Source organism: Canis lupus, unplaced genomic scaffold, assembly GCF_011100685.1.
Source record: "Canis lupus familiaris isolate Mischka breed German Shepherd unplaced genomic scaffold, alternate assembly UU_Cfam_GSD_1.0 chrUn_S73H232, whole genome shotgun sequence".
NCBI lineage: Eukaryota > Metazoa > Chordata > Mammalia > Carnivora > Canidae > Canis > Canis lupus.
Window position 1 is genome coordinate 1 of NW_023331691.1, and position 26036 is coordinate 26036.

A 26036-nucleotide genomic window follows, 5' to 3' on the forward strand; every position below is an offset into this window, starting at 1 on the left:
GGAGATATGGCCTTCACACAACTTGTGGCAGGCTTCACAGCATTGTCTTATCCACACAATTCTAATTTCTGCTCCAGGAATCCCAAAACACAAGTGAGATTGAGGAGATAAGGGGAACATGATGATGTGCAGGAAGCATATAAGAACTAAATCTTATTTCAGATAAAAATGGGCAGCAAATGACTTACAGCATCGATCTTATTCTGTCTCCACAGACGAGGAATGTCACACACCTGCATAAACATCCCTTCAGGTTGGCGATGACAACAGCGGCCAAGACTGACTGCCAAGAGAGACAGGGAAGGCCGTGTTATTTAGGGGAATGGCTTTTCATGGGATGATTTTTAAATCTCCTGTTATTTCTCCGGTGGCAGAGCAGTGAAGAGAGATTATGCAATCAGGGTTGTACCTTTTGCAAAGGTTCCAGCAGCTTCCCCAGGGCGACAATGGCGATCATCACAATCCCTGCCGAGATGATGCCAGCAATCTGAAGACACACGCCTCCCGTGAACAAGGTTCACCCTTCTCCCTCACACCTTCCAGCTTGCTGGATGTGAGCAGGAGGGGGCCTGTTCATGGGTGCACCTCCCCTCTTCTGCCCAATACTGTTGAGAGAAATGAGGATTATTTCCTAAAGTTCTATACAACTAAAGAAAAAAATGGGAAATATATAAAGGGCATCTATGGCAGAGAAATTAAAAAAACGTGGAGACCGAGCCTGTTGGGGGAAAGCTGGAGGGACCTGGATTTCCTCTGGATGTACGACAGACCTAATGCCCCAGTGTCCATTTGGGAGGCCGACTTGTAATCATCTGCTGTGGCAGGAAACCTGGACCTCACCCTTCCCCAACCACAGGTCACCCTATGTTCTTGGAAAATAAATCCTCGCAGCACACATCGGATTCTTCAATTTATGGAAGCAGCAGCCATAACAGCAAGTCTGCAAACACTTTGTACTTAATAGCATGTGATTCCCACAGAGCTCTCAGAGGGAATAAGTGGACCAGTCCCACTGCAGATTCAAAATGCGACATGAGCGTAACGGCACATGGGACCGCGTCCCCGGACGCAGGCTCAGAGCTTTGCCCCCATGATGGTGGGGCAAGAGCAGAGGTTAAAGGACCTGTAGACACTTTACCTTCGCTGGCCAAAAGCTCTCCTAAGATCCATAAATAGTTAGGAGAGAGGCCGAGGGGGTGGGGCTATGCTCGTGTGGTTAGCTGACCAGGGACCTCTCCACTGAGACAGCTGGAAGATGGCCCAGGTAAGACCAGAAGCTCTGAAACGGAGGAGCAAAGGAGACAGGGCGCCAGAAGCAAAGTGACAGGAGGAGCAACGGGGAAGACCGTCCTGGGCACAGGTGCTGCTGGCTACGAGAGATTGGAGTTGAAAGAGGCAGGTAAAGCCAACATAGATGGAAAATCCAGAAACTTCAGGAAACTTTAAAGTCACAGTCTTTCCACCTGGCAAATTGATCATTCACGTTTCAATTATGGTTGGATCAGCCCGAGACAACATTATAAATCCAACAGACTAAAAACTTGGTACTTCCAGGCTCTTTGTTGCCTGTTAGCGCCGCATCTCCAGGTTACCTGTACCTCAGTGGCTTCCCCTCTCCTATCTGAGCAGAGAAACTTATATCCTCCCTCCCTCTTCCCTTCCTTCCTTCCTTCCTCCTCCCTCCCTCCCTCCCTTCCTTCCTTCCTTCCTTCCTTCCTTCCTTCCTTCTTCTTCTTCCTTCCTTCCTCCCTTCCTCCCTTCCTCACAATTGCTTAACAACACTGGTTGCCTATCATGAGCCACTTGCATCTCACTGTGGAGGTAGGGCTCTGTGAATTGCTGAAAGAAATGGAGATCTGGGGACAGAGACCATAGCCAGCTGTCTGGCTCATGCCAGGAGAGTAGCCACATCCTTGCCAAGAACGTGTATCAGTAAGCTGCCAGTTAGGGGGGCCAAGATGAACTTTGGTCACTTAAGAATCTGTGAGGGATGCATTACTTATACTTACTTTATAAGGCTGGTTTGTGGGAATTGCTGTAGTTTCTATATGGGAGCACATTCAATCACTAGATAATGATTCTGTTATAAGCAAGAAGGTAATCAGAGCTGAGAGTAGCTTGTAATCAGAATTACTTCCTCATGAGTCAGTAGGAGTCAGATGGGGATAAGAGAAAGAACAGGCTGTAATGTTAAGCCCAGTGACAATCTGAAGCTGAGCTGCAGGCAGTTAACAGAGCCCTAACCCTCATCACTCCATTCATTCATTCAGGACATATTTGCTGGGTGTCTCTTACGTGTTGGGTACAACACATGTATCACTGCTATTACGATGCTCCTCCTGTCAGGAGGAGTGCCTGACTGGAACAGTCAGCATATACAAGAACGTGCCAGGGCTTTACGGACATTTTTATTCAGTCCTCACAACATCCCTATGAGGTGGATACAATTACTATTCCCATTTTATAGATGCTGAGCCTGAGGCCCCAACATAAGAGGAAACATGAGAAGCCACACACCAAGGGAAGACCTGCCAGTGTATGTGGTCATGATGAGTCCCTGGATCTCAGTCCGGGCACTTAGACTTTTAACCCCAGAACTTAGTATACATTTCAGTAATTAAATATCAAGCCACTTCTGTGCTTGCTTCATTCTTCACTCCTGAAATCCTGGCATCCGTCATTCCTAAATATAATACATGCCAGTGTGCGGCGGCGGGTGTCAGCTTACCAGAATGCCATTATCCCCTCGCCCTCTGCCAAGGAATCACTTTACACGGACATTCTTCCTGGGACGGCTGGCCTGTGCCTCCCCAGAGCCTGGAGGCAACAGCAGGAGAGTGGACATCACCAGCTGGGGACCTGCCTGCACCCGCCGACAGCCACATGCCCTTGAGCGACTCCGATGAAAGCCACAGAAACGCTGCCAGCTGCCGCCCAAACACGAGTGCAGCTCTGGAAGTCACCTGTGACCTCTTCCCCTGCACCATAGGCCCCTGGCTCTGCCTCCTGGTATGGGCCCTAGTGTCTTACCTGCTCCCTCAGAGCTGGAAAGGTCTGCCCCTGCCCCCATCAAAAAAGGAAGTTCCATTTTAAAAAGAAAGATTCTGAAAATTGAAATTTGTTCAATAGGAACCAAGAAATTGGAAGAGGCCCCTTCTTCCAATCCCCCCACCCCCACACCCACACCCACAGAGAGCCATTATAAATGGGAAAGGAGCATCACCCTTTCCAGGGTGTCCCAGCACCCTGGGGACAATTCGGGCCCCCGGGGGCAAGCCACTGCAGGGAGTCACTGGTTTTCTCCATTAGTCTCTTTTACTTATGTGTGTCTCTGCCTTAATAAAACTCTATCTGAAGACTGGGTGTGAGGGATGGTGCTTCCTCCGGATTCGGTGTCCACCTTTATAGCCTCAGTGCACTTTTTATTCTGAAACAATAGCTCTGTGCAGAGGGAAAACGGCCCCCTGCCCCAGGCAGGGCAGGAGCCCGGTTCCAGAGCCTGCCCCCGGCCCCATCCACTGGCTCTGGCCCACCTGAGCCCTCGCCCTGCTGGAAAGGATGGCCTTTGACAACCGCTCCCACACTTTTTGGCCAATCGAAGGTGGGTTATTTGGAGATGAACAGGGATGCTGGACTTGGGGTCCCTTCGTGAAGGCTACAACTTGAAGCCACATTTAAAAGGCAAGATTAAACCCACATTCAGAGCTTGAGGAATAAAAATCGTCCTCAAGAGGAAATGCCTAACTGCTATGGCCAAAATATTCTTGGCTGGCAATCTTGTTCTCTGGGACGAAGGCGTCTGGAGGAAGTTCCTGATCCTAGTGGAGGAAACGTAGACAGACAGTTGGTATTTTCCTGAAAATACAAAGCCTCACTCCAGCCTCGAAGTGCTGGAAACTAGGCTGGCAACTAGGGAAACTAGGCCTTCTCTATCCCCAGATCACAAACTGATAAAAATCAGCATTCTACACCACTGATTCCTTATCAGTTGTTATCAGCCCTGGAAAGGCAGGTGGAGTGGAGCTACCTGCCAGCTGCGCACAGAGATTCCTTGGAGTATCTGTGCATTAGGAAACCACCAGCGTCGCTTAGGAGGTTTTTGGGGGGAGAGGGATGGAGGAGTTGGCTGAGCCCTGGGGAGGGTCCACGCAGGAAGCACAAGCCTAGGGCCAAAGGCTAACTGCCTTGCTGGGTGCTTGTGGAAGCCTTCCTGAGGGCCACCCCCGGCTCATCCTGCAGTCAAGCTGCTGTTCCGTACCTGAGTCTTCCCCCCAGTACTCTCCTGGACGGCAGTGCGGGACAGGGCAGTGGTGGCCACGAAACACGAGAAGAATCCGGAGAAGATGTTGCTGATCCCAAAGGCAATGAACTCCTAAGGCAAAGACCGGGTGACACAGGGATGCTACGAATCTTGGCAGGTCCCTCTCCCGGGATTTAAGGAAGAGTAAGAAAGCAGACTCCCAAGCCCACCCTAACCTGTCTGGTGGCCCCAGTTTAATCCTGTACCATTAAAGGTTCTTGGGGGTCTTGAGAGGCCCCAGGGCCTGCGGTTCCTCGCAGTCTAAGAGAGACCTCGCTGTCGCCAGCTGTTTCTAAGCTCGGTAAGGAATAGTGACCCAGGCCTGTCCGGCTGACACGCTTCCTGGGGAGGGCTCTGCTCACATAAAGCGCCTCTCTTGCGGCCACACGTTTGCTGCGAGGAATGTTCTGACCCGGACCCCTCACATTCGGCTTGACCCCTAAGCATCTGGCCGCCCTAAGGGCTGGGCTGGGCTTTCAAAACCAAACTACACTGGCCGATTTGTGAGCAATTGAAAATCGGCTCACCTGCCAATGCCCCATATGTCCACAAAGACGGGCCTGTGCACATTAGGGACCTCAATTCAAAGTGGTCACAACCATCGTTGATGGTGTTTGGTGTGTCATCTCGCCCTATGACAGCCACCACTGCAGAAAATCAAACAGGGGACCCTGGCCTGCATGGAAAATGCTTTTTTTTTTCTTTCTTTCTTTTTTTTTTTTAAATTGGAGTTCGATTTGCCAACATATAGCATAGCACCCGGTGCTCATCCCGCCAAGCGCCCCCCTCATCTTATGCTGATCTACTATGTGAGCTTTGAATGTTATCTATGACCCGACTGAATTAACTCTTAAAATTTGGGTTACTTCAACTTCTCTCTTTTTTTAAAAAAAAGATTTTATTTGTTTATTCATGAGAGACACACAGAGAGAGAGGCAGAGACACAGGCAGAGGGAGAAGCAGGCTCCATGCAGGGAGCCCGACGTGGGACTCAATTCCGAGTCTCCAGGATCACACCCTGGGCCAAAGGTGGCACTAAACCGCTGAGCCACCGGGGCTGCCTTTTTTTTTTTTTTTTTTTTTTTTTTTTTTTTTTTAAAGACTTCAACTTAGGGACGCCTGGGTGGCTCAGTGGTTGAGTGTCTGCCTTTGGCTCAGGTCATGATCCTGAGATCCAGGATCGAATCCCACATCAGGCTCCCTGTGAGGAGCCTGCTTCTCCCTCTGCCTATGTCTCTGCCTCTCTCTCAGTCTGTGTTTCTCATGAATAAATAAATAAATCTTAAAAAAAAAAAAAAAGACTTCAACTTGTTTCTTAAAAGGGAAAGAGATGCAGCCTGAATATTTCAGAATAATTTCACTGAAGGGGGCACTTGACGGGATGAGCACTGGGTGTTATGCTATATGTTGGTAAATCGAACTCCAATAAAAAAAAATACAAAAATAAATAAATAAATAAAGTTTATAAAGTCTTTAAAAATAGTAATAATTTCAAATGAGTGTGCATAAGAGGGAAACCAGCTCGATAAGGGCCAGTGGAAGACACCGATCCCTTCTTCAGCAGACAACAAAATCTACCCTGTGGGCTCCGTTTTCTTCTTTGCAGCCCTACAAAAGCGGTCCAGCACATGGGTGACCATACCTGGTTCCCATCGATGGCGTAATCATACTTGATGGCATAAACTTTTCCGACAGACACTGCAATAGCATAAGCCACCACGGCGATGGAAAATGAGGCAGCCAGCATCTCAGAAAACAGGCTCACAGGTGGAAGTACAGGAGGCAAAAACCTAGTGAGTTTTTAAATGAAAGACACGCAGTGAAGATTTGACCACAATTCTGTTCCTACCTCACCACAGCCTATATCCACCCGACCCCAGGCCAGACATGAAAGTGCTTGGCCACAAGGGGAGAAAGCACACTGAGACAAGTAAGTCTTTTACAATCTTTAACTAGAAGTTGGTGCTAGCTCACCAGCTGACTTTCCGACCCCTCTTCCAGAGCCTACGAACGCTCCCTTATCTCCACCTCTGACATGAATAAACCTGTCCTAATGGATTCTCTAATATCATGCCATTTCACACGTTAGTGTTTCTTCCTGCACAATTTTATCTTAAAGGCCTTTGAGTTTAAAAGATAGTCTGGCCATTAAATGGGGTTTGCCTTGCATGAAGAGATGTCGGGTTGATTAAAGAAACAAACAATAATAAGATTTTAAAATAGCTGAATAGAAAAATCCATGTCTAAGAGCCCTGATATTTAAAATCTTGAATGTAGAAAAGATTAAATTTACGTAATTATCAGAATGCTCCAGAATCACAATGACTAAGACCTCCCAGTGACTGTGGGGTAGAAGGACTACTGTTTGACATATCAGAACTATTCTATAAACCATGTAAAGAGATAAACCTAGGGGTGTCTGGCTGGCTCAGGGAGAGCATGTGATGCCTGATCTCAAGGTTGTGAGTTCAAGCCCCATGTTGGAGGTAAAAGCCAGAAAGAGGAGAGGAGAGGAGAGGGGAGGGGAGGGGAGGGGAGGGGAGGGGAGGGGAGGGAGGGGAGGGAAGGGAAGGGAAGGGAAGGGAAGGAAGGGAAGGGAAGGGAAGGGAAGGGAAGGGAAGGAAGAGGGGATCCCTGGGGGTGGTGCAGCGGTTTGGCGCCTGCCTTTGGCCCAGGGCGTGATCCTGGAGACCCGGGATCGAATCCCACGTCGGGCTCCCGGTGCATGGAGCCTGCTTCTCCCTCTGCCTGTGTCTCTGCCTCTCTCTCTCTTTCTCTCTCTCTCTCTCTGTGACTATCATAAATAAATAAAGAAAAAAATATTTAAGGAAAGGAAAGGAAAGGAAGGAAAGGAAAGGAAAGGAAAGGAAAGGAAAGGAAAGGAAAGGAAAGGAAAAAAAGGGAAGGAAAGGGAAAGTTTATACTCATGCAGTTGTCCCAATATGAAAACTGGGCGAATGACTGTCATGTACCTATAACTTGATGACTATCCACCGGGTATATATCCAGAGGTCCCTAGCCAAAAAATGTTCCCCCCCCCCAAAAAAAAAAAAAAAAAAACACCAAATAATCTCCCTCACTTACCTCACTTATGTCTGAATTTCCCTTAATAGGAAACTACACTTTCCCCCTCTAATTAGAGGGAGGTACTAAAGCAGAAATAAGAGCTTACAGAAAACCATAGAAGTTTAGAGATAGCTAATAACCTGATATTATCCAAATTGATATGCTGTCCTGATAGCCTGGAAATGGTTGAATCTACCTCTCTCCTTTTGTTGAGGTCCAGACAAGTGAAGTGATGTGCTCGGTATCAGTTAGTAGAGCCCAGGTAGGACTGTTGATTTCCTACGTAACAAGATCTGTCCAGTTCTCTACCCCTGGATCCTTCTTCTCCCCAGAGGTGAGGTTACTTCCCAAACTCCTTTTCATCTATGTCACATCCTGACCCACAAGTAGGCTCAGGAGTGGATCTTCTATGTAGACGGACAGGATGTTAGAAACCCTGATCGAGCCCTTGAGTGACTCTGGATCACACCTCCACTTTCTGGACATGAGCTTGGACCTCACTTCTTAAAACCAGGCTTGTGACTTTTTCCTGAGACCCAATCAGCCCTACTTCAGGTAATTTGGTCTGTCCGGAGGACTTGCCAGTCCTGCAGAGTTCACCTTTGATTGTGACCTGATGCCCACTGCCTGCCTGTCTGCCTACTTCTCCAATTCCAGATCCTTTTACCAGGTCCTTGATTCCCCCGGGTCACAGTGTAAAGTACAGAGACTTGAAATCCAAGGACCCAGAAGCTGGCTCCATCGCTCTGTAAGTAACTGATTTGGAGCATGTTATTTGAACTTATTTGAAGTCCCAGTTTCTTCAGCTGTCAAATGGAGACCATGTACTCTTCTCTAGGGTGTTGGAAAGAGTAAAGGAAGTATGGTAGGTGTAAGTCATTAGTACCTACACACATAGTAGGTACTCAGGAAATGTAGGGAGCCCCTACATCTGCCACACACCTGCGTCCGTTTGTACTACCTTGCTGGATCTTAGCAGTGCCAATTTTTTTACCCCAAGCCACTCACTTGGGGCCCTGGCTGGACATCTTCTAATGACCTCTGAGTAGTTCCCGATCTCCTGCGCCCCCCTTCAGTGGCCCTGTGTGCTACAGCCAACCCTCCCATGTCTGGCCTGATCATGAGATAATACCACGAAGGGGAGTGACTAGGACACTTTTTTGAAAAGATAAGGGTAGGGAATGGTGGGTCCCAGAGGGCCAGAGGACCCCTAACAGAGAGTCAGGCATGATAAACATGATGCCAAGGGCATATCTTGACTTCAGGTTGGCCCCAAATGTTTGGCAAATGCACCAGCACCGGACTGTAAGGGCAAAGTGGCCCTCGGAAGGCAGCTGGGAGAAAACCTCTGTGATTTTGCTGGCCTCCCCGCTCCTGTTCCCCCTGTGCCACACTTTCAAGTACATGTACAAAGCACAAGTCACTTCAAAAGCAACGGTCACGAACATGATGACAAGACCCCTGGCACAGTGTGCTCAGAGAGGAGGCAGGAGAAAGAATGGAGACTACAACTTAGATGAGAAAGCAGTCCATCTTGTTGGTTTATGTTAAAAGAAAGAGAGAGAGAGGGACTAAGCGATCCTAACATACAGACTCTCAGTGGGGAAAAAGGAGCTGCCAACAGCAACCTTACTTTTACCCCTCATCGGACTATTGAAGCCAGGAGGAGATAAAGAGGTGGCCTGCACCATCTTTCTCTTTGTACCCCTTCCTGTCATGGAACTCACTTCAACACTCTACTTTCCCTTCTCTTTTCTGGTCTCTCCCTCACCTTTCTTTTAGAAGGTTGTTGATGTCATGACACTTGTTTCCGAGATCAGACAAAAATGGCTTACTTATAACAGCAGAGGCTTGGCTATTCTTCCCTCAGTGCGTATTTCCGGGGACCCTCCTACGGGACAGGTGCCATGCTACAAAGATGGCGTCACACAAGACGACAGGCCTCAAGCCCTCCTGGAGGAGCTCACAGGCATTTCAGAACAAGCCCAAATTAAGAATTTGCCAGTTATCATTACCCTAGTTTTATAGGAGACCCTCCGCCCCTGCCCTCAGTCATCGATCTAGGTGGTGACAGAAGGGGACAAAGGAACTCAACTCTTTACTCTTCTAATTCCCCGAACTACCAAACATCTATAAAACCTCCCTTGAAAAAAAAAAAAAACAAAAAAAACAAAAAAAAACCTCCCTTGAAGATAATGCATTTTATTCATAGGAACAAATGACATAATTATTAAAGATGGACAAACTAATGGGTGGAGAACTTAGGTCAGATGTCCCTTATTCCTTACGGAGATTGTCCTCATTCTGATAAATGCTACAAACCGTGATTCTATTTGTATCATATTGTAATTATACACATGAGTTTAAGTCAGGAGTCTGGTGGTAACTGTACATGTCCTGCCACATTTTAAGAAAATGAAAAAACAGAGCCTGTGGGAGCTACTTTTCAACAAATGGCTTGAACTTTATCTATACACGCATACCATCTATCTGATCCTTTGCACAAATGGGTGTTTCTTGAAGATCTCACACAGAGAAGACTATTGAAGGAGCACCAGTGAAATGCAGCTTATAATAAAAGGTTTCCTTTAAATAGAAATTACTGATTTAATATATTAGTCTTGCCTAAGAGGAACTCCACACTCACCCCCTCGGGATGGATTTAACAATGCCAGCATTGTAGTTTTTTTCCAGGTTGGCTGCATATGAAATGGCAGTAGCAATTATTGTCTGAAATAAAACAAAAGAGGTTTAAAAAAACTCCATGTTTTAATAACTCCTTTTTTTTTTCTTGTCTCCTCATTAGGTAGTCTGCCCTGTTGGTCTCTTCTTTTTTTTTTTAATCCAAGGATAATTAACATATAGTATATTAGTTTCAGGTGTAGAGTGTAATGATTCAACTTTTCTAGACACTACTCAGTGCTCGTCAAGATAAGAGGACTCTTAAAAAGAAAAAAAAGATAAGAGGACCCTTAATCCTCTTCATGTTTCCCCATCTGCCACCCACTTCTCCTCTAGCAACCACTAGTTTATTCTCTGTATTTAAGAATCTAGGGGTGGGGAGTGTTTGTCTTTTTCTCTTTGTTCATTTGTTTTGTTTCTTAAATGCCATATGTGAGTGAATCACTTCATATCTCTCTTTCTCTGACTTATTCCACTAAGCATGTTACTCTCTAGCAGCATCCATGTTACTGCAAATGGCAAGATTTCATTCTTTTTTATGGCTGAGTAATATTCTCTATATATAGTACAACTTCTTGGGCCACCTGGGTGGCTCAGTGGTTGAGCATCTGCCTTCAGCTCAGGTCGTGATCCCGGGGTCCTGGGATGGAGTCCCACATCAGGCTCCCTCTGCCTGTGTCTCTTCCTCTCTCTCTGCGTCTCAAATGAATGAATGAATGAATGAATGAATGAATGAATGAATAAGTCTTTATTATAACTTCTTTCTTGTCGAACTAATGAATGCAAATTTTTTAATTACATGTTTTACTTACCACAATTACTTCTATAGGAATAGGGACTGGAATTTTGTGCTTAAATCGATCATTCACTTCCTTAACTGCCATACAGATGATAATGGTAAGTAATCCAGCAATGAAATCAGCAAGATTGGTGTTGCCAACATTTTGAAAAATCTCAATCAGAGTCTGTAAAAAGAAAATAATTGTATATTCTTCTCTTGTGAAAAAATATCATCATCAAACAGCATTTAAAAATATAATGACAGTAGCAATTCTTGTGTTAGCTAAAACAGAGACCATTAAAAATATGCAGTTTTTGCAAGTTATGATATATTATATATACCAAGTTATTAATGATGGTTAATTGGAGTGGTAAAACCATGGGTGATTTCTACTTTTTATTTTTGTTTATCTGCATTTTTTACAATAAAAATGAGATGTTTGAAAAGAAAAAATATTGCATGTTGAATTTTACTTGGAGAAAAGCTTTATATCTTAAAGTGGTTAAGGGGCTATTAAGGGAGCTAATTTCATAGTGTTGATGTGATATTATTGGGACTAAAAACCAATAAACCAAAAAGTCCCAATCAGCCATTATTTTAGGTAAAACTCTTCCCCAACCTGAATGATATAGGTGGTCATAAAAATACCTAAAGACTTCACATGTAGATCCATAGGGATCAATCCAGTCTTCATGCTAAAGCAAAGCTACTGAATTGATATATAGCTCAAATATAAATTTTAGGAAATTAATTTGGTACTTAGTTCAAACTTAACTGAGACGACTTAAAAAAAACAATTCTTTCTAAGTGGACAGACAAGCCAACTCAAGAATTAATTCGTCTTGTTTTGTAAATAGGAGGTTTCTGGGAATCAAGGCAGATTAGCAACAGAGAAACAGAGAATCCCAGGGAAGAACACTAATACCTTTGTTCCAGCAGCTTCAGTCCTGTGGAAGGCAGGATTTAAGAAGGCATTCTTTAATTTTTTGAGACAATCTCTTGGTGAATGTTATTTTTTTTAATGAGTCGTTTTATAGATATATTTTTATATGAAAATAAAGGATAGAGCATCTTATATCCCTTATAACATATATCTTACTTAATTTCACAGACAAGCTGTATTTAAAGTAATTTTAATGACAACCCAATAATAGTTATGTATAAAGAACATTAAGTGATCTAGCAGTCATTTTGCCAACAACTCCAATTCTCTAGAAAACAAACATTCAAGGGTAGGGGAATGAAAGGAGAAGTTTTCACGTTAGCAAAAGACAGCCACCAAGTTCTTGAACTAGATAGAGTTCAAGTTTTCGACTTGCAGGAAGCCTCTTAGACTTTCACTCAGAAGGTATATTTGCTCTTGCTTTAAACAGTACCAACAAATTTACTTTGCCTTCCGAGTCAGTCAAAATTGCCAGAGGCAGATACAGTGATAGCAAAAGATGAAGCAAGTGATAGCTGTGTGAAAAAGAGAAAATGAGAGCCTCTGGGTGGCTCAGTAGGTTAAGGGTCCAACTTTTGATTTCGGCTCAGGTCATGATCTCAAGTTCACAGGATGGAGCCCAGCATCCAGCTCCAAGCTCAGTGGGGAGTCTGCTTGGGATTCTCTCCCCCTCTCCCTCTGCTCCCCCAACCCCAGAGAGCACGTGCTCTCTCTCTCTCTTTAAAATAAATAAAATTCTTAAAAAGAGAGAAAGAAAATGTAGAAGTACCACAAATGGTCACCCTAACTCAAGAATTTAGGGCATCTGCCATAGGAGCCAACAGTCCTACATGCCTCAGAGTCATGATGGTATTGGCCCTTTCAATCATCGATTTTCTGATGATGAGCCTCATTAATTCATAAGCAGGACACCATATTTCACTTAATTGTCTATACAGTAAAGGTTTACTTTCAACTTAAGAGGGAAAAACTCAAACTTGAAAACAAGCAGATAACCATCCCAATCATAAAAACATTTCACCTTACTAAAATGATTGCTTCAGGATTCCCATTTAATCTAGGATATCTTGGAATAAAAAAAACACCTTTGGTATATTAAAAATGTGACATGATTGCAATAAAACCCAAAATCAGTTTATATTACACAACTGCATTAAACAAGCATATAAATAATTTGTTGCTTATATACTGAGGCATCTCCTATGAAAATTTCTACAATAAAAAGCCTAGTCTATGTGAAAATAAAACCTACATAAACTGAAGGAGTCAGATTATACTCAAAGATGATAGAAATGAGTTTCGAAGAAAGCACTGAAAAGTAATTCTAATTTGGTTTACCATGAAAATACTTACTAAAATATATTTAAAATGTGGATACACATATGAATCCATATTTCAACCGAGTATTCTGAATAGTTCAAATCCTAATAATGACCATTTCAATGATGGGAAATATTTTACTCTATTTCCTACCATGCTTGGAGAATTCTAGGACCATTTGGATCATTTCTTCCTTCTTTGCCTAGCGTTACGTGGGCATATGAAGCCAGCAGAAAAAAATATACACCTGATGTTACACATGAGGAAATTTATCGTTAACTTTTGGTGCCAAATTTAAGTCTTCTTTATCAATGTGACAAACCCTTTCTAATCACCCCTTGCAGTCAGGCATTTCCTCCTACCAGAAAGAATTTCTGCCCATACGGAGATCAACCCTTTAAGTGTTCTTTTCTTTACTAGAGTGACTTGGTATTTACGTACTGAAGCAGATTTGGTGGCTTTCAAGACTCTCATTATCTGGGCAGAACTTTTCCGTGTTTTCCTCTTCATTAGAGGAAGAAATGAGGGGTGGTATCAGTTCAGTAAGGAAGCAGAAAGCCTCCCTTTGTCTATTGAGACAAGGCATTTAAAGTAACGGTAGGAAAACACAATCATTCTTCCATGTGCTATGGGATTTACTTACATAACTGAGTAGCTACATGGTGCATGAGGAGTATTACCAATTCCGAATCCTGCCAACATCCTGTCATTCCCCCTTCTACAACCTATACTCAGTGGCTCCAGCACTTGTGAATTAGAGCTTTAGTTTTTCTTACTGTCCCAATATTTCCTCCTCTAATTCTTCGTATTGTTTTCCTTTTGGGGAGGAGTTGGGGGAGGGAAACAATCCAAGGTACAACCTTCTAACAAAAGGCATGTTAAGTTGCTACATGCCATGGAAAGTATCTTACAACAATCTTCCTATTTTTCCTGGAGGAGTCCACTACTGCTCTGCATTTGTTGAAGGATTCTTTCATTAATGATTGCATCGGGTCATGTCATAAGAAAAATTCTCTGTTCAAGTACTGAGTGGTTTGTTCAACCCTTTGTAATCCTTTCCCAACCTGCTGATCCCTCATTTTCTGAAAAGCAAGCTCAGAGGCATTATCACACGGGGAAGATTGAGACATCTTCATCCAACCTGACTGCTCTGGAGGAATTTCTCACAAAATTCCATGATACATTCTAATCTAAGATTGCAAGAATAATGTTCAAGAGGACATAAGTCGCAGAAAAATTGTGCTTGGTTTGGGGCACCTGGGTGGCTCAGGGGTTGAGCGTCTGCCTTTGGCTCAGGGTGTGACCCCAGGCTCCTGGGATCAAGTCCCACATCCGGCTACCTACATAGAGCCTGCTTCTCCCTCTGCCTATGTCTCTGCCTCTCTCATGAATGAATAAACAAAATCTTTAAAAAATATTGTGTTTTTTAAAACTATTTTTGACCTTGTCCTAGTATTTCTTGGTCACTTTTGTCCCTGTTTCAAAGTGGGATCATTTGCAGCAAGCTTTGTCTTAAATAGTCCTAGGAAAGACACAAAGGAATGGAAAGATTGTGGATTGGAAGAACAAATACTGCTAAAATGTCTGTACTACCCAAAGCAATCCACACATTTAATGTAATCCTTATCAAAATACCAATAGCATTTTTCACAAAACTGGGACAAACAATCCTAAAATTTGTAGGGAACCAAAAGACCCCAAAGAGCCAAAGCAATCTTAAAAAAAAGAAAACAAAACTGGAAGTCCCACAGTTCCAGATTTCAACTGGTACAGCCACTCTGGAAAACAGGTGTGAAGTTTCCTCAAAAAGCTAAAAATAGAACTACCCTAAAATCCAGCAATTGTATTACTAGGTATTTATCCAAACGATTCAAACATAGTGATTCAAAGGGGCACATGGACCCCAATGTTCATGGTGGCAATGTCCACAACAGCCGAAATACAAAAAGCCCAGATGTCCATCAACAGATGAATTGGTAAAGAAGATGTGGTGTACACACACACACACACACACACAGGAATATCACTCAGCCATCCAAAAAAATGCAATCTTGCCATTTGTAATGACATAGATGGAGCTAGAGGGTATTATGCTAAGCAATATTAAGTCAGAAAAAGACAAATACCATATGATTTCACTCATGTAGAATTTTAAAAACAAAAGAGCAAAAGAAAAAAAGAGAGAGGTGGGGCACCTGGGTGGCTCAGTCAGTTAACTGTCTGCCTTTGGCTCAGGTCATGATCCCAGGGTTCTGGGGCCAAGCCCCCACATTGGGGCTCCCCATTCAGCAGGGGTCTGCTTCTCCCTCTCCCCCTGGCTTGTGCTCTCTCTCACTCACTCTCCCTCTCTCAAATAAATAAATAAAATCTTAAAAAAATAAAGACAGAGGCAAACAAAGAAACAGACTCTTAACTATAGAGAACAAACTGCTGGTTACCAGAGGGGGGCGGGGTGGGAGGATGTGTAAACAGGTGATGGGGATTAAGGAGGGCACTTGTGATGAGCACCAGGTGCTGTATGGAAGTGTCTGAATCACGATATTGTCCACCCGTAATGAATAACACTATATGTTAACTATACTGGAATTAAAATAAAAGCTTAAAAGAAAAAAACCAGTCCTAAGAGACCAGAAGAACTATTCTTATCTGCAGAGGTCCCCGAATGGCCAGGGCCTAAGCCCCCTGTGATCTGTGTGGATGCAGGCCAAGCAATGTTTACGAAGAGGTGAATATACTCAGTAAGGGGTATCTTGGTGGATTCAGGGGTCAGTGGATTTGTATAGGGAGAAAATAGCTCCTAGCACATTGGAGGTAGTCTAAATACCTACTTAGATGAATTGTATGAATGGCAATGAAGGAATAAATGAATGAACAGTTGACAGGGAAGGTATGAAAGCCAAAAAAAAGCAAGACGTGCCACGGACTGCAAAGGTGAGAGAGTCTGTCAGAGAAAGGCAGTCAGAAGGTTTCAAAATGAACCAAGCACCTGGTAGGAAAAAAAAGCAACAACAACAAAAATAATACTGAATCAAAAAACAGCCTACATCCATAGGCTGGCTCCTTGGGAAGTGAACTGCAAGTTCCATGAGGTCTGTTCACCTTAGTCACGAAAATAATAATAGCAGTTATTATTATTATTATGAATTAAATGACTAAGCTCTTACTATGAGCCAGGTAGTGTACTAAGTGCTTTACACAGATTATCCTTTTTAATCCTGGCAATTCTAAGAGGTGGCTACTGTGATTACTCCCATTTTACAACTGAGGACACTGACGTATAGAAAAGTTACATATCCCATGCCCCAAATCATGCTGGGTAGTAGGTAGTGGAACTGAGATTCCAATTCAGGTCTACTGAAAGTCAAAGCCCCGGACTAATCCCTGCGTGAGACTACCTCCTTTACCTATTCCCAGGGCTCAGGGGGTACATGGCCTGTGACAGGCACTGGGCAGTATTTGTTGAAGGGCTAGAGCAATGTGGGGTAACGCATTGTCGTGGAACTGAACAAACTCCTGACCACCTGGCTAATTTTTACATATGGATACACAGCCTTACACTGTTTTCAAAGCTAATCCATTGGGTCGTTAAAGGACTTAAACTCCATTCTTAAGGCCTAGCACGTTATTTTTGCAGAGTATCATTCTCCCCAAGCTAGGATGACATCATGTTACTATCATTATCATTTTCAAGCATCAATAAGCATGTTTTATATAGAACGTATATTTAGGCCCAAGAACTTTTTCAAATCTAATTAGTGTGATCTACATCCTTCTTTTGCATCTCTTTTGCATGTTGAATCATCTCTGAATCTAATGTTCCTTTTCATCTATAATTGCTGAGACATTTACATTATGCATTTTACGGACTGTTGCAGTTAGAGAGGGCTTTAGAGCTACATCTCCAGTCGTTTCATTTAACAAATAAAAAAAGAAGCCTTGGCATGTGAAATAATAATTTAACCTACTACTTTTTTTCGAGTACTTGTCATGTGCCAGCCTCTGGGCCAAGTGTTTCTCTGACACCTCATTTAACTTAACTATGACTATAGATAATTATTACCAAGTCTATTTGGCAGAAGGAAACCAAGGCATGGTGATTTGCTCATATCACTAGTAGAGTCAGGACATGACTTCCAGGTCACCCAGCTCCAATCCTGAGCTTTCAGCCACTATCCCCCCAGGTGTGTCTACAGTCACTAGAACTTATCAGAAGCCAAGCTGACACTGGAGTTCAAGTCCACGGCATCCCAGACCAGCACTTCACTATACTGCTTTGTTTTCATTAATATTTTTGAGTTCAGTGACAGTTTCTTTTTTTTTTTTTTAATTTTTTTATTTATGATAGTCACAGAGAGAGAGAGAGGCAGAGACACAGCAGAGGGAGAAGCAGGCTCCATGCACCAGGAGCCCGATGTGGGACTCGATCCCGGGTCTCCAGGATCGCGCCTGGGCCAAAGGCAGGCGCCAAACCGCTGCGCCAACCCAGGGATCCCTCAGTGACACTTTCGAAACCACTCTGACCCAGTTGAGAATGATGATTTGTAAAATGTGCTGTCTTCAATGTTACTCCTGATTCTATTGCTTGCTTTTGGAGGAGAAGGTTTTCCATGGCATCCCAAAAGTATGGCATGGGGGCAACTTACGCTCTCCAGATGCAGGTTAAAGGGGAAAGAAGAGATTTTTCTCAGTGAGCCATCCCCAGAGTAAGAAGCCACACTTACATAGATGATGGAGAGAACTCCATTATAGTTTTTGGGTTGAAAACGTTGAGAACGATTTTCAGCTGTGAGACCAGCACTTGGAAGGCAGCAGCTGTTGTGAATCCGCCAACCAAGGATCTGCCAAGTACCTCACTATGAATCCAATCTGCAAACCTCCAAATATCAACTAGTATAAGAAGGAAAGAAAAAGTTAATGTTTGTCCTGGGAGAAGGGACTGACTCTTTTAACGAATTAAACTAATATCAGTTAAAACTCTGGTAGCCTGCTAATAATACAAAAATACTCGTAGGCATGCCCCTCCACCACTCTAAAATTTGAAAACTCCGGTAATATGAACCTTGAAGTATTTCTATATATGTAATAAGAAAAAGCAAAAATCATGTGGCTTATTTCTGTAACTTTCAGATCCCATGGCTCTGCTCACCAGAACACTTTTTTCTCCTTTGTTGGTTCTGGCACACTTCCCTTCCCTCATCCTCATTTGAATCACACATGTTATTCTGATTTTTTTTTTCTGTCTCTGACTTGGATGGTACTCGAAGCCTTCATAAGTGGGGTCTTGCTGACTATTTCAGCATCTGACCTAAAACAATATAATTTAGAAATAACTTTGGGGGGGTCCAATAAATTGCTCTGTTTCGCTTTTAAATGAATCTCGAAGTCCCACATGCTTCACGCTCAGTTATTTCAAATAAAAATCATGCTAATCCATCTTGTACTTGCAATCCCATTACCTGGATGATTCCAACCAAAAGAGTAAGGGTGCTCGCAATCAAAACTCTTGCTGCGTCTCTAGCCGCGTAGTCTATCACGGTGGCATTGAATGCAGTGCCATTACCGCTGGATGTGTGGAAGTGTTCATCCGGGGCCATGCTCAGTACGACAGATCCCACCATTAAACTGACCACTGGGAATGGCCCTGGGGGAAAGAAGCCTCTATCAATTATAATTATTCATCACCAATGTTTAGGTTCAACATGTCTACATAGGATTAGACGTGTGAAATTCTTAGCTATGATTGAGAAAATATTTTTTGTTCACCAAGAAAGCTACAAAGCAGACATTTCAAGCAAAGCACTTGTGACCCAGAAATGAGCAAGAGAGACATGCAGGTAGGCAGTTCTAATACGGCATTCCGGATGCTTGGTGATTACACAGGAAGGTTATCTAACATGTCTTTGCGTGGTCTTCATGCATGTTGGGGCGGGGGTGGGGGAAGTTGCAGGAAACCTTTCCTGGTGACAAACAAGCTGAATCCTTACTTGTTCTATCCTATTTCTTTCATACAAGCTCATTTCCTAGGACAATCCTATGCCCTGATCTCAATGGATCTGAGTACCTGGTCTCAGCTCGTCTTCGAAGAGAAACCTACACAGCTAATTAGGAAAATGATGCTTAAAATAAATACAATGGTACAAGATCCAGATTGGGATATAGGGACAGCAAAGAGAGTATATAGCTTATCTTCTTCTCTTTTCAAGACAAATCATTTTTTCATATCAAATGCCAGTCTATAAGATGCTGTGTTTTGAAAGGATTCCTTCTCTCCCATTCACTCCTGATATTTTTATCCGTGATGGTGATTCCTATCCTTTTGTCATGGAAGGCTCTGACAGTTGGAAGGGCTCGGTACCAAAATCCAGGAACCTGGAGTGTCTACACGTATAGGGATACCAAAGAGAAAAAAAATCAGCTCCTATGTTCCTCATGTTGTCAAGCCTCTGATACTGATCGATTCTCCCAGGCGAGGAAGTGCTTCCAATCAATAACCTTTCCTGATCTCCTTCCATAGACAAGGCAATACGCCAGGTACTGGGGACTATACAGCTAAGGACGGGGCTACGGGGTTGAGATACAGTTGATGATTGTGTTTGTCTCAAGCGGATTGTCCAGGTAGACATGTCTAGCCAGCAGATGGATGTAGGCGCAAAATTATCTCAAGTATAAATGTCAAAGTCACAAAATAGCATTAAAACATTCACTTACTAGAACATTCCAGCAAAAGAGAATTCAGATTTTAGGAACAGCAGAAAATAAGCCTATTTTGAGCCATACCAAGAAGGAAAGCCAAACTTAGTTTCTAAATAGTTTTGGCATACTTTTGCCAGCCTTCCAATATTAGTGACTTAAAAGGAGTACAGTTTTTAATGAAATGATGATATGTATTTGATGAACATAATTTAGTAAATGATAAGTTGGTCTAGTAAAACAGGAGGTTTAAGACCCCTTAAAGATATTTTTCCCATTTTGCATTTTGGAAGTGACCACTTTCTAAATACGGAGTCAAATTCATTACATTTCTTAAAATGAAAATATGCTAGAACTTGAAGGTAGACTGTTATTTTGACAATCTTTCAATTCTATCCTCTTTAAAAAAAAAAAAAAAAAAAAGAGCTACGTATAAACTTAAAACCAAAGAGATGGTATTTTGAAAGCTAAGAAGAACCACTACATCGTCACATGGGAGAAGCCTGTGAAGCATTGAAGGCCTATTTTTCTGGAAAACATTAACAAAGGTATGGAAGCCTCGTACCCATCCTGTAGCTAAAGCACGTTAAACAGGAATAAATGCAATTGTAGTGTTGCTTCTAATTACCAACTGAGATGTGTCCTTGATGTTCCGAAGATAAAATATGTCAGGATGGGGAAGAAAGCAGAGTAGAGACCATATCCAACAGGAACCCGCGGCTAGCAGAGCGTACGCCATGCCTGAAAGTACATCCAAAACGAGTAAATTCACACACAAAAGTTACAGCATCATTTCTCCTGTTCAAAGAAAGGCCTTTTCATCGATACTCCAAACTTGCAGCTCGCCCTGGCTGGTCTTGCTTGGTTTGCGTACAGTCCTGCTGGGGGCCACAGCAGGTTGCCCAACGTGATCTGGATCAGCTGAGAGAGCGATTCATCCTCGAGCACCACCTGCTTTAAATAAATTGATCGAATCGATCAGTCATCCCATTATCCACTGATTAGACGAGTGGAAAAAGCGAAGGCAAGTCAGTTGGTTAAAGACTTCGTGGATTCAGTCCGCGGGCTCAGAGCAGTTTTTGCCAACAGATTTTGGAGGGAAGGCAGTGTTGGTCTCCGTGTCCACAGGGGCACAGTCATTCCCCCCCTGTCTTGCTGGGGAACGAACTGGATCCAAACCCAGGAAACCATGACAACCGCGCACAGGTGCAGCTCGGAGTCCTGGCCTCCCCGAGGGGCGGAGTCCGTGCTTGCCCTTGGGCTAAGTACTTCTTGGGGAGTCATCACCTCCTCACATTTCACTCCCAGTGAGAAGAAACTCAAGCCCATTGATCACTGGCCCCTTAACAAAGGACTACATGGAAGGCAGTTTCAAAAAGGCAGAAAACAACCTAAATATCCTGGCTCGCAGTGCTCGCCTGATTTACTAAATACACATCTCGGTGCATTTAGGTGACCCACTGTACTCGCAGGGCGGGAAAGTGCTTACCCAAGTTATACCCAAAGCACCGTAATCCTGTAAAAGGAAATTGATGTGATGCATAGGAATACATCTACTGACATGGAGCTAGGTAAAGAATAAAGCAGTGAGGACAAGCAGGATTCAAAATCACGGTACAAAAAAAAAAAAAAAAATCACGGTACAGGGGCATCTGGGCGCTCAGTCAGTTGAGTGTCAGTTGAGTGTCTGCTTCGGCTCAGGTCATGATCCCGGGGTCCTGGGATCAAGCCCCAGGTTAAGCTCCCTGCTCAGCAGAGAGGCCTGCTTCTCCGTCTCCCTCTGCCCCTCTTCCCTCCATTTGTGCTCTCCTCTCTTTCAAATAAATAAATCTTTTTTAAAAAATCATGGTAAGTATGCACACCTCTCACTTTTATAAAAAGCAAACATGGATGTTGCATGCACAAAAGAATCTCGAAAGATTTTCAGTATTATACTAAGTCACTTCCATATACAAAAAGACTAATATACTGAACACCCATGTGTTCACCTTCCAGCTTAAGAAATAAATTGCCAGTAAAGTTGCAACTCCATATAGTTCTCCTCTGTCACATGGTCCTCCTCCCTCCCCCGCCAGAAGGCAACCGCTCTCCTGAATTTAGTGCTTTTATCATTCTGACATTTTTTTTTAAAGATTTATTTATTTATTTATGATAGACAGAGAGAGAGAGAGAGAGAGAGAGAGAGAGGCAAAGACACAGGCAGAGGGAGAAGCAGGCTCCATGCCGGGAGCCCGATGTGGGACTCGATCCCGGGACTCCAGGATCATGCCCTGGGCCAAAGGCAGGCGCTAAAACCGCTGAGCCACCCAGGGATCCCCTCATTCTGACATTTTCTTCTTTTACAGAATTTATGTGTCCTAGTGGGATATTTACTAAAATATTAGTGGGTTTGTCTGCATGGTAGGATCAAAGGAGGCTTCTAGATTGCAGAGGAGGTATTTTTCAGCTTCCTCGTGTGTATTTTCTGCTTTCCTACAATAAGCATTCATGCATTCCACTTGACGACTATTGATCATAGACCTCCCATGTGCCCGCACATGGTTTGGGAGGATCTGGGAATGGACAAGAGAGTCTGCCCTTAGAGAATCTGCATTCTAGAATAATCTGTATTCCTGAGGAAATCGTCTTAATACATAACTTACAAGAAATGGTGATAACCCCTCATGCCAAGAGCTTGCAGCCAAAAGGTGACTCCACAGTGGGAAGAAAAGAGGAGCAGGAATAAAAGCAACCTCTTCTCTATGTACTTTTCTTCAAGTATTTCTCAAACTTCACTTCCCTGAACTGGGCTCTGCTGTGTTTACAGGCCTCAGGAAACAGGGACTTTGTCTGTTTCCATATAGTGTCCTACTTAGGGACAAGTGCTGCTCAAGGATACTGTAAGCATCTTTTTTGATAGAGGAATGTGGTGCGTAAAGAAATCTGAGCCATTGATTGAAGCCCAGAACCTCTGCTGGTGGCCTTCACGTGTAGGTGGCAGCACATGCTGGTAAAGGTGGTGTTGGCGAACGTTGGCAAGGGGCACCTGGGTGGCTCAGTGGTTGAACATCTGCCTTCGGCCCAGGGCGGGATCCCGGGGTCCTGGGATCATGTCCCCGCATTGGGCTCCCTTCCAGGAAGCCTGCTCCTCCCTCTGCCTGTGTCTCTGCCTCTCTCTGTGTCTCTCATGAATAAATAAGTAAAATCCCTTAAAAATATGTTGGCAAGCATCTAGAAGGCGAGAGTAGAAACTGGAGGGCAGTCTCCCCCGTAGTTGGGAATGAAGATACCCCTAAAAGGCTTGCGTTGATATTTTGCTGCTTGGTGGTAACTTCTTTTTTTATATATAACAGAAGTCAAAAAGATCCCATTACCCTTAGCAACAAATGGCTTCTGGGGAGTTGAGCCTGCCCTCTCCGATGAGTTACTGGCCCACCCATCAGGCGCCAGGCCAGCCGGGAGTGTGGTGTGGCCCTCGCTGGCCACCACTAGGGACTCTGGTCCTGCCCTGCAATCTCCTCCCTCTCTCAAACCATTGCCTCCTAGCCTTTCAGTTGACCTACTGGGCAATCCTTGCTGCTACATTTCTTTGTTCCCATGAGGTTTCTAAACCATTGACTGATTGGCTCCCTCCCTGTTCTTGGTGCCTCCCCTGTCTCCTCTTGCCTCCTGCCAGTGGACTTTCTCACCTACTCGGAACCCCCTTGCCTCACTCTCTCCCCCCTTCCCTTTTCTTGTCTGGTGAAACCCTGCCTGGCTGAACCCGAACACCCACCTCGTGGGGTGACAAGCGCTTGAACAGCTGGAGAAGCTGGTCTGGACCAGGTAGTGTGCACTGGGGCCTGCGGGCCTTGCGGGAGAGTCAGGCCCCAGGTGGGCACTGGGGAGCCCTGGTGGCTCAGACCTCCCCTCCCGGACTTTCTCAGGCTGCCCCTCCCCCTTCTGCACACCCACCCGTTCCAAGATGAGTCTTAGGCTCCACCTCAAGAGTCCCTAAGAGATGTTCCCAATTTGCTTTCCACCATAATTTCAAACCCCTCTATCCTTGCACCATTTGTTCTGTCTTTTTGCTTTTAAAAATGGGGGAAATATCCCCCTGTCTTTAAGGAGCAACCCCCCTACTTCTGTCCTCAAGCCCCATCTGCAATCCTCCCTTCACACCACGTTTTAGTTTCTCCTCCACCTCTTGGGCCAGAGACGCCTCTCTCTCTACAAGGACGCCCCCACCAGTCCCCCACACGTGTTCTGGTTCTCTCTTCTATGGAAAGAAAACGAAATCCTCCCTCATTCTACCTCCATCCCCTACCTCTCTCTCTGCTTACAGCCATTTTTCTTTTTTTTTAATTTATTTTATTTTATTTTATTTATTTATGATAGGCACATAGTGAGAGAGAGAGGCAGAGACACAGGCAGAGGGAGAAGCAGGCTCCATGCACCGGGAGCCCGACGTGGGATTCGATCCCGGGTCTCCAGGATCGCGCCCTGGGCCAAAGGCAGGCGCCAAACCGCTGCGCCACCCAGGGATCCCCTACAGCCATTTTTCTATTCTGCTTCACAGTAAACCTTTTTTTAAAAAAAAAAAAAATTAAAATTTATTTGAGAGAGAGAGAGAGCATGTGTGCAAGCAGGGGGAGGGGCCGAGGGATGGAGAGACTGTCCAGCAGACTCCGCACTGGGCACAGAGCCTGATGTGGGGCTCGATCTCAGGACCTGCGCCTAAACCACGAGTCAGATGCTTCACCGACTGAGCCACCAGGTGTCCCACACGCAAACCATCTTAAAAGCCTGCTCTGTGTTGTGTCTTCAGACTCTCCCCTCAAGAGTAGGACACTACGGGGCCTGTATCCTTTTAAAGCAACCTTGTCTCTTGGCTTCTGACCCCACATCCCTCCAGTTGCTCTTCCTCTGGAACCTCCTGAGCCACCTCATGTTTCTCCTCCGCCACTTATCTTCCTGACCTCTGAATGGTCCAGCCATCTTCTCTTCCATCTGCCCTTTCTCCCGGGGTAAAGGAGAGAATAAAGGGAATTCCTCAGGCATTCCCACTCCTTTAGAGATCACCTCGACAAAGGGATGCTTTCCTGATTTTTCTGCCTAGCTCAGACCTCTCCCCTTCTCTTGTGATAGCTCAAGAGAAAGCTCTATATTTGGCATTTCCACTTAGCGGTCTCACGCACGTGTCCAAAAAGAAACTCTTCACTTTCCATCCCAAACCTGCTCCTCAGCCAGCCGTTGCCATTTTAATAAGGGACATAACCATCTACCCGGTTGCTCAAGCCAATAACTTTGGAGCCATCTGGGATTTTTCATCTACATGCAAAATCCATCAGGAGACACCAGTGATTGTTGCTCCAAAATATATGTCAGATCTCTGCGGATCTCTCCATCTCCTGCTGGAGCTGGTTTAAGCTGACACACCCTGTCCTCGGGGCTGGGAGTGGGGTGAGGCAAGCCAAGGGCCCGAGGCACAACATTTAAGGAAGCCTTCTGAGAGCAAGTACCCTCACTGCCTCATCCTAGCCCCAAGCCCTGCCCAGCCTTATCTCCTGTTCACCCTCCCCCCACCCACTGCACCCACCCACACTAGAATTCTTACAACTCACTTGAAAATACTGAACTCCTTTTGGCCTTGGGCCTTTCCCTGGTAACACTCTCCCTTCTGCTCTTTCTATGGCGTCTCTTTATCCTCTGGACCTCTGACTACATTTTGTTTCCTCAGTAAGGCCTTCCTTGACCATTCTATCTAAAATAAATACTCCCTCCTCAAAATAATCCCTAGTACAGAGTACATAATCCGACACAATGGATTACATCTATTACAGTCAGTAATTATTTTTTCACTTTATATACTTAATAATTTAATTAAATTAATGTCCACCATTCAAAAGGAACTCCATAAAAAAAAAAAAAAATAAGGGAACTCCATGAGGTCAGTACCTGTGCTTGTCAATAAACCACTGAATCTTCACCGCTGAACGCCTGGCATACAGAATTGGTTTACAAATAGTACTAAGTGAATGAAGGGTGAATGAATGCAGGAATGAACCAGGTTCACCTCCCAGAAATTCGACTTACAAAGATGATTTTACTGAGATAGAAAAAAGGCTTAATGGATTTCTCATTTATCTAACTAAGGGGTTAATAAATGTTTTCATGAAGATTAAATGAGATAATTGGCCAAAGCCTCAGCACAGTGTCTGGTACTTAATAAACCAAATTAAAAGTAGGATTAATTCTTAGGCAGCCTATGAAAATTTGGAAGATAGAGCTTGAAA

General features: G+C 44.2%; 1 long non-coding RNA gene and 1 pseudogene across 1 annotated transcript; one reads left to right on the forward strand and one right to left on the reverse strand.

The window, feature by feature from the left end:
- Positions 1-188: 188 nt before the first annotated feature.
- Positions 189-26036, reverse strand: part of LOC119879399 — a 30709-nt pseudogene continuing 4861 nt past the window's right edge.
- LOC119879400 lies at positions 1221-3356 on the forward strand. Its single transcript, XR_005387490.1, has 2 exons — positions 1221-1399; positions 2468-3356. It is a non-coding gene; the product is annotated as an uncharacterized LOC119879400 (long non-coding RNA).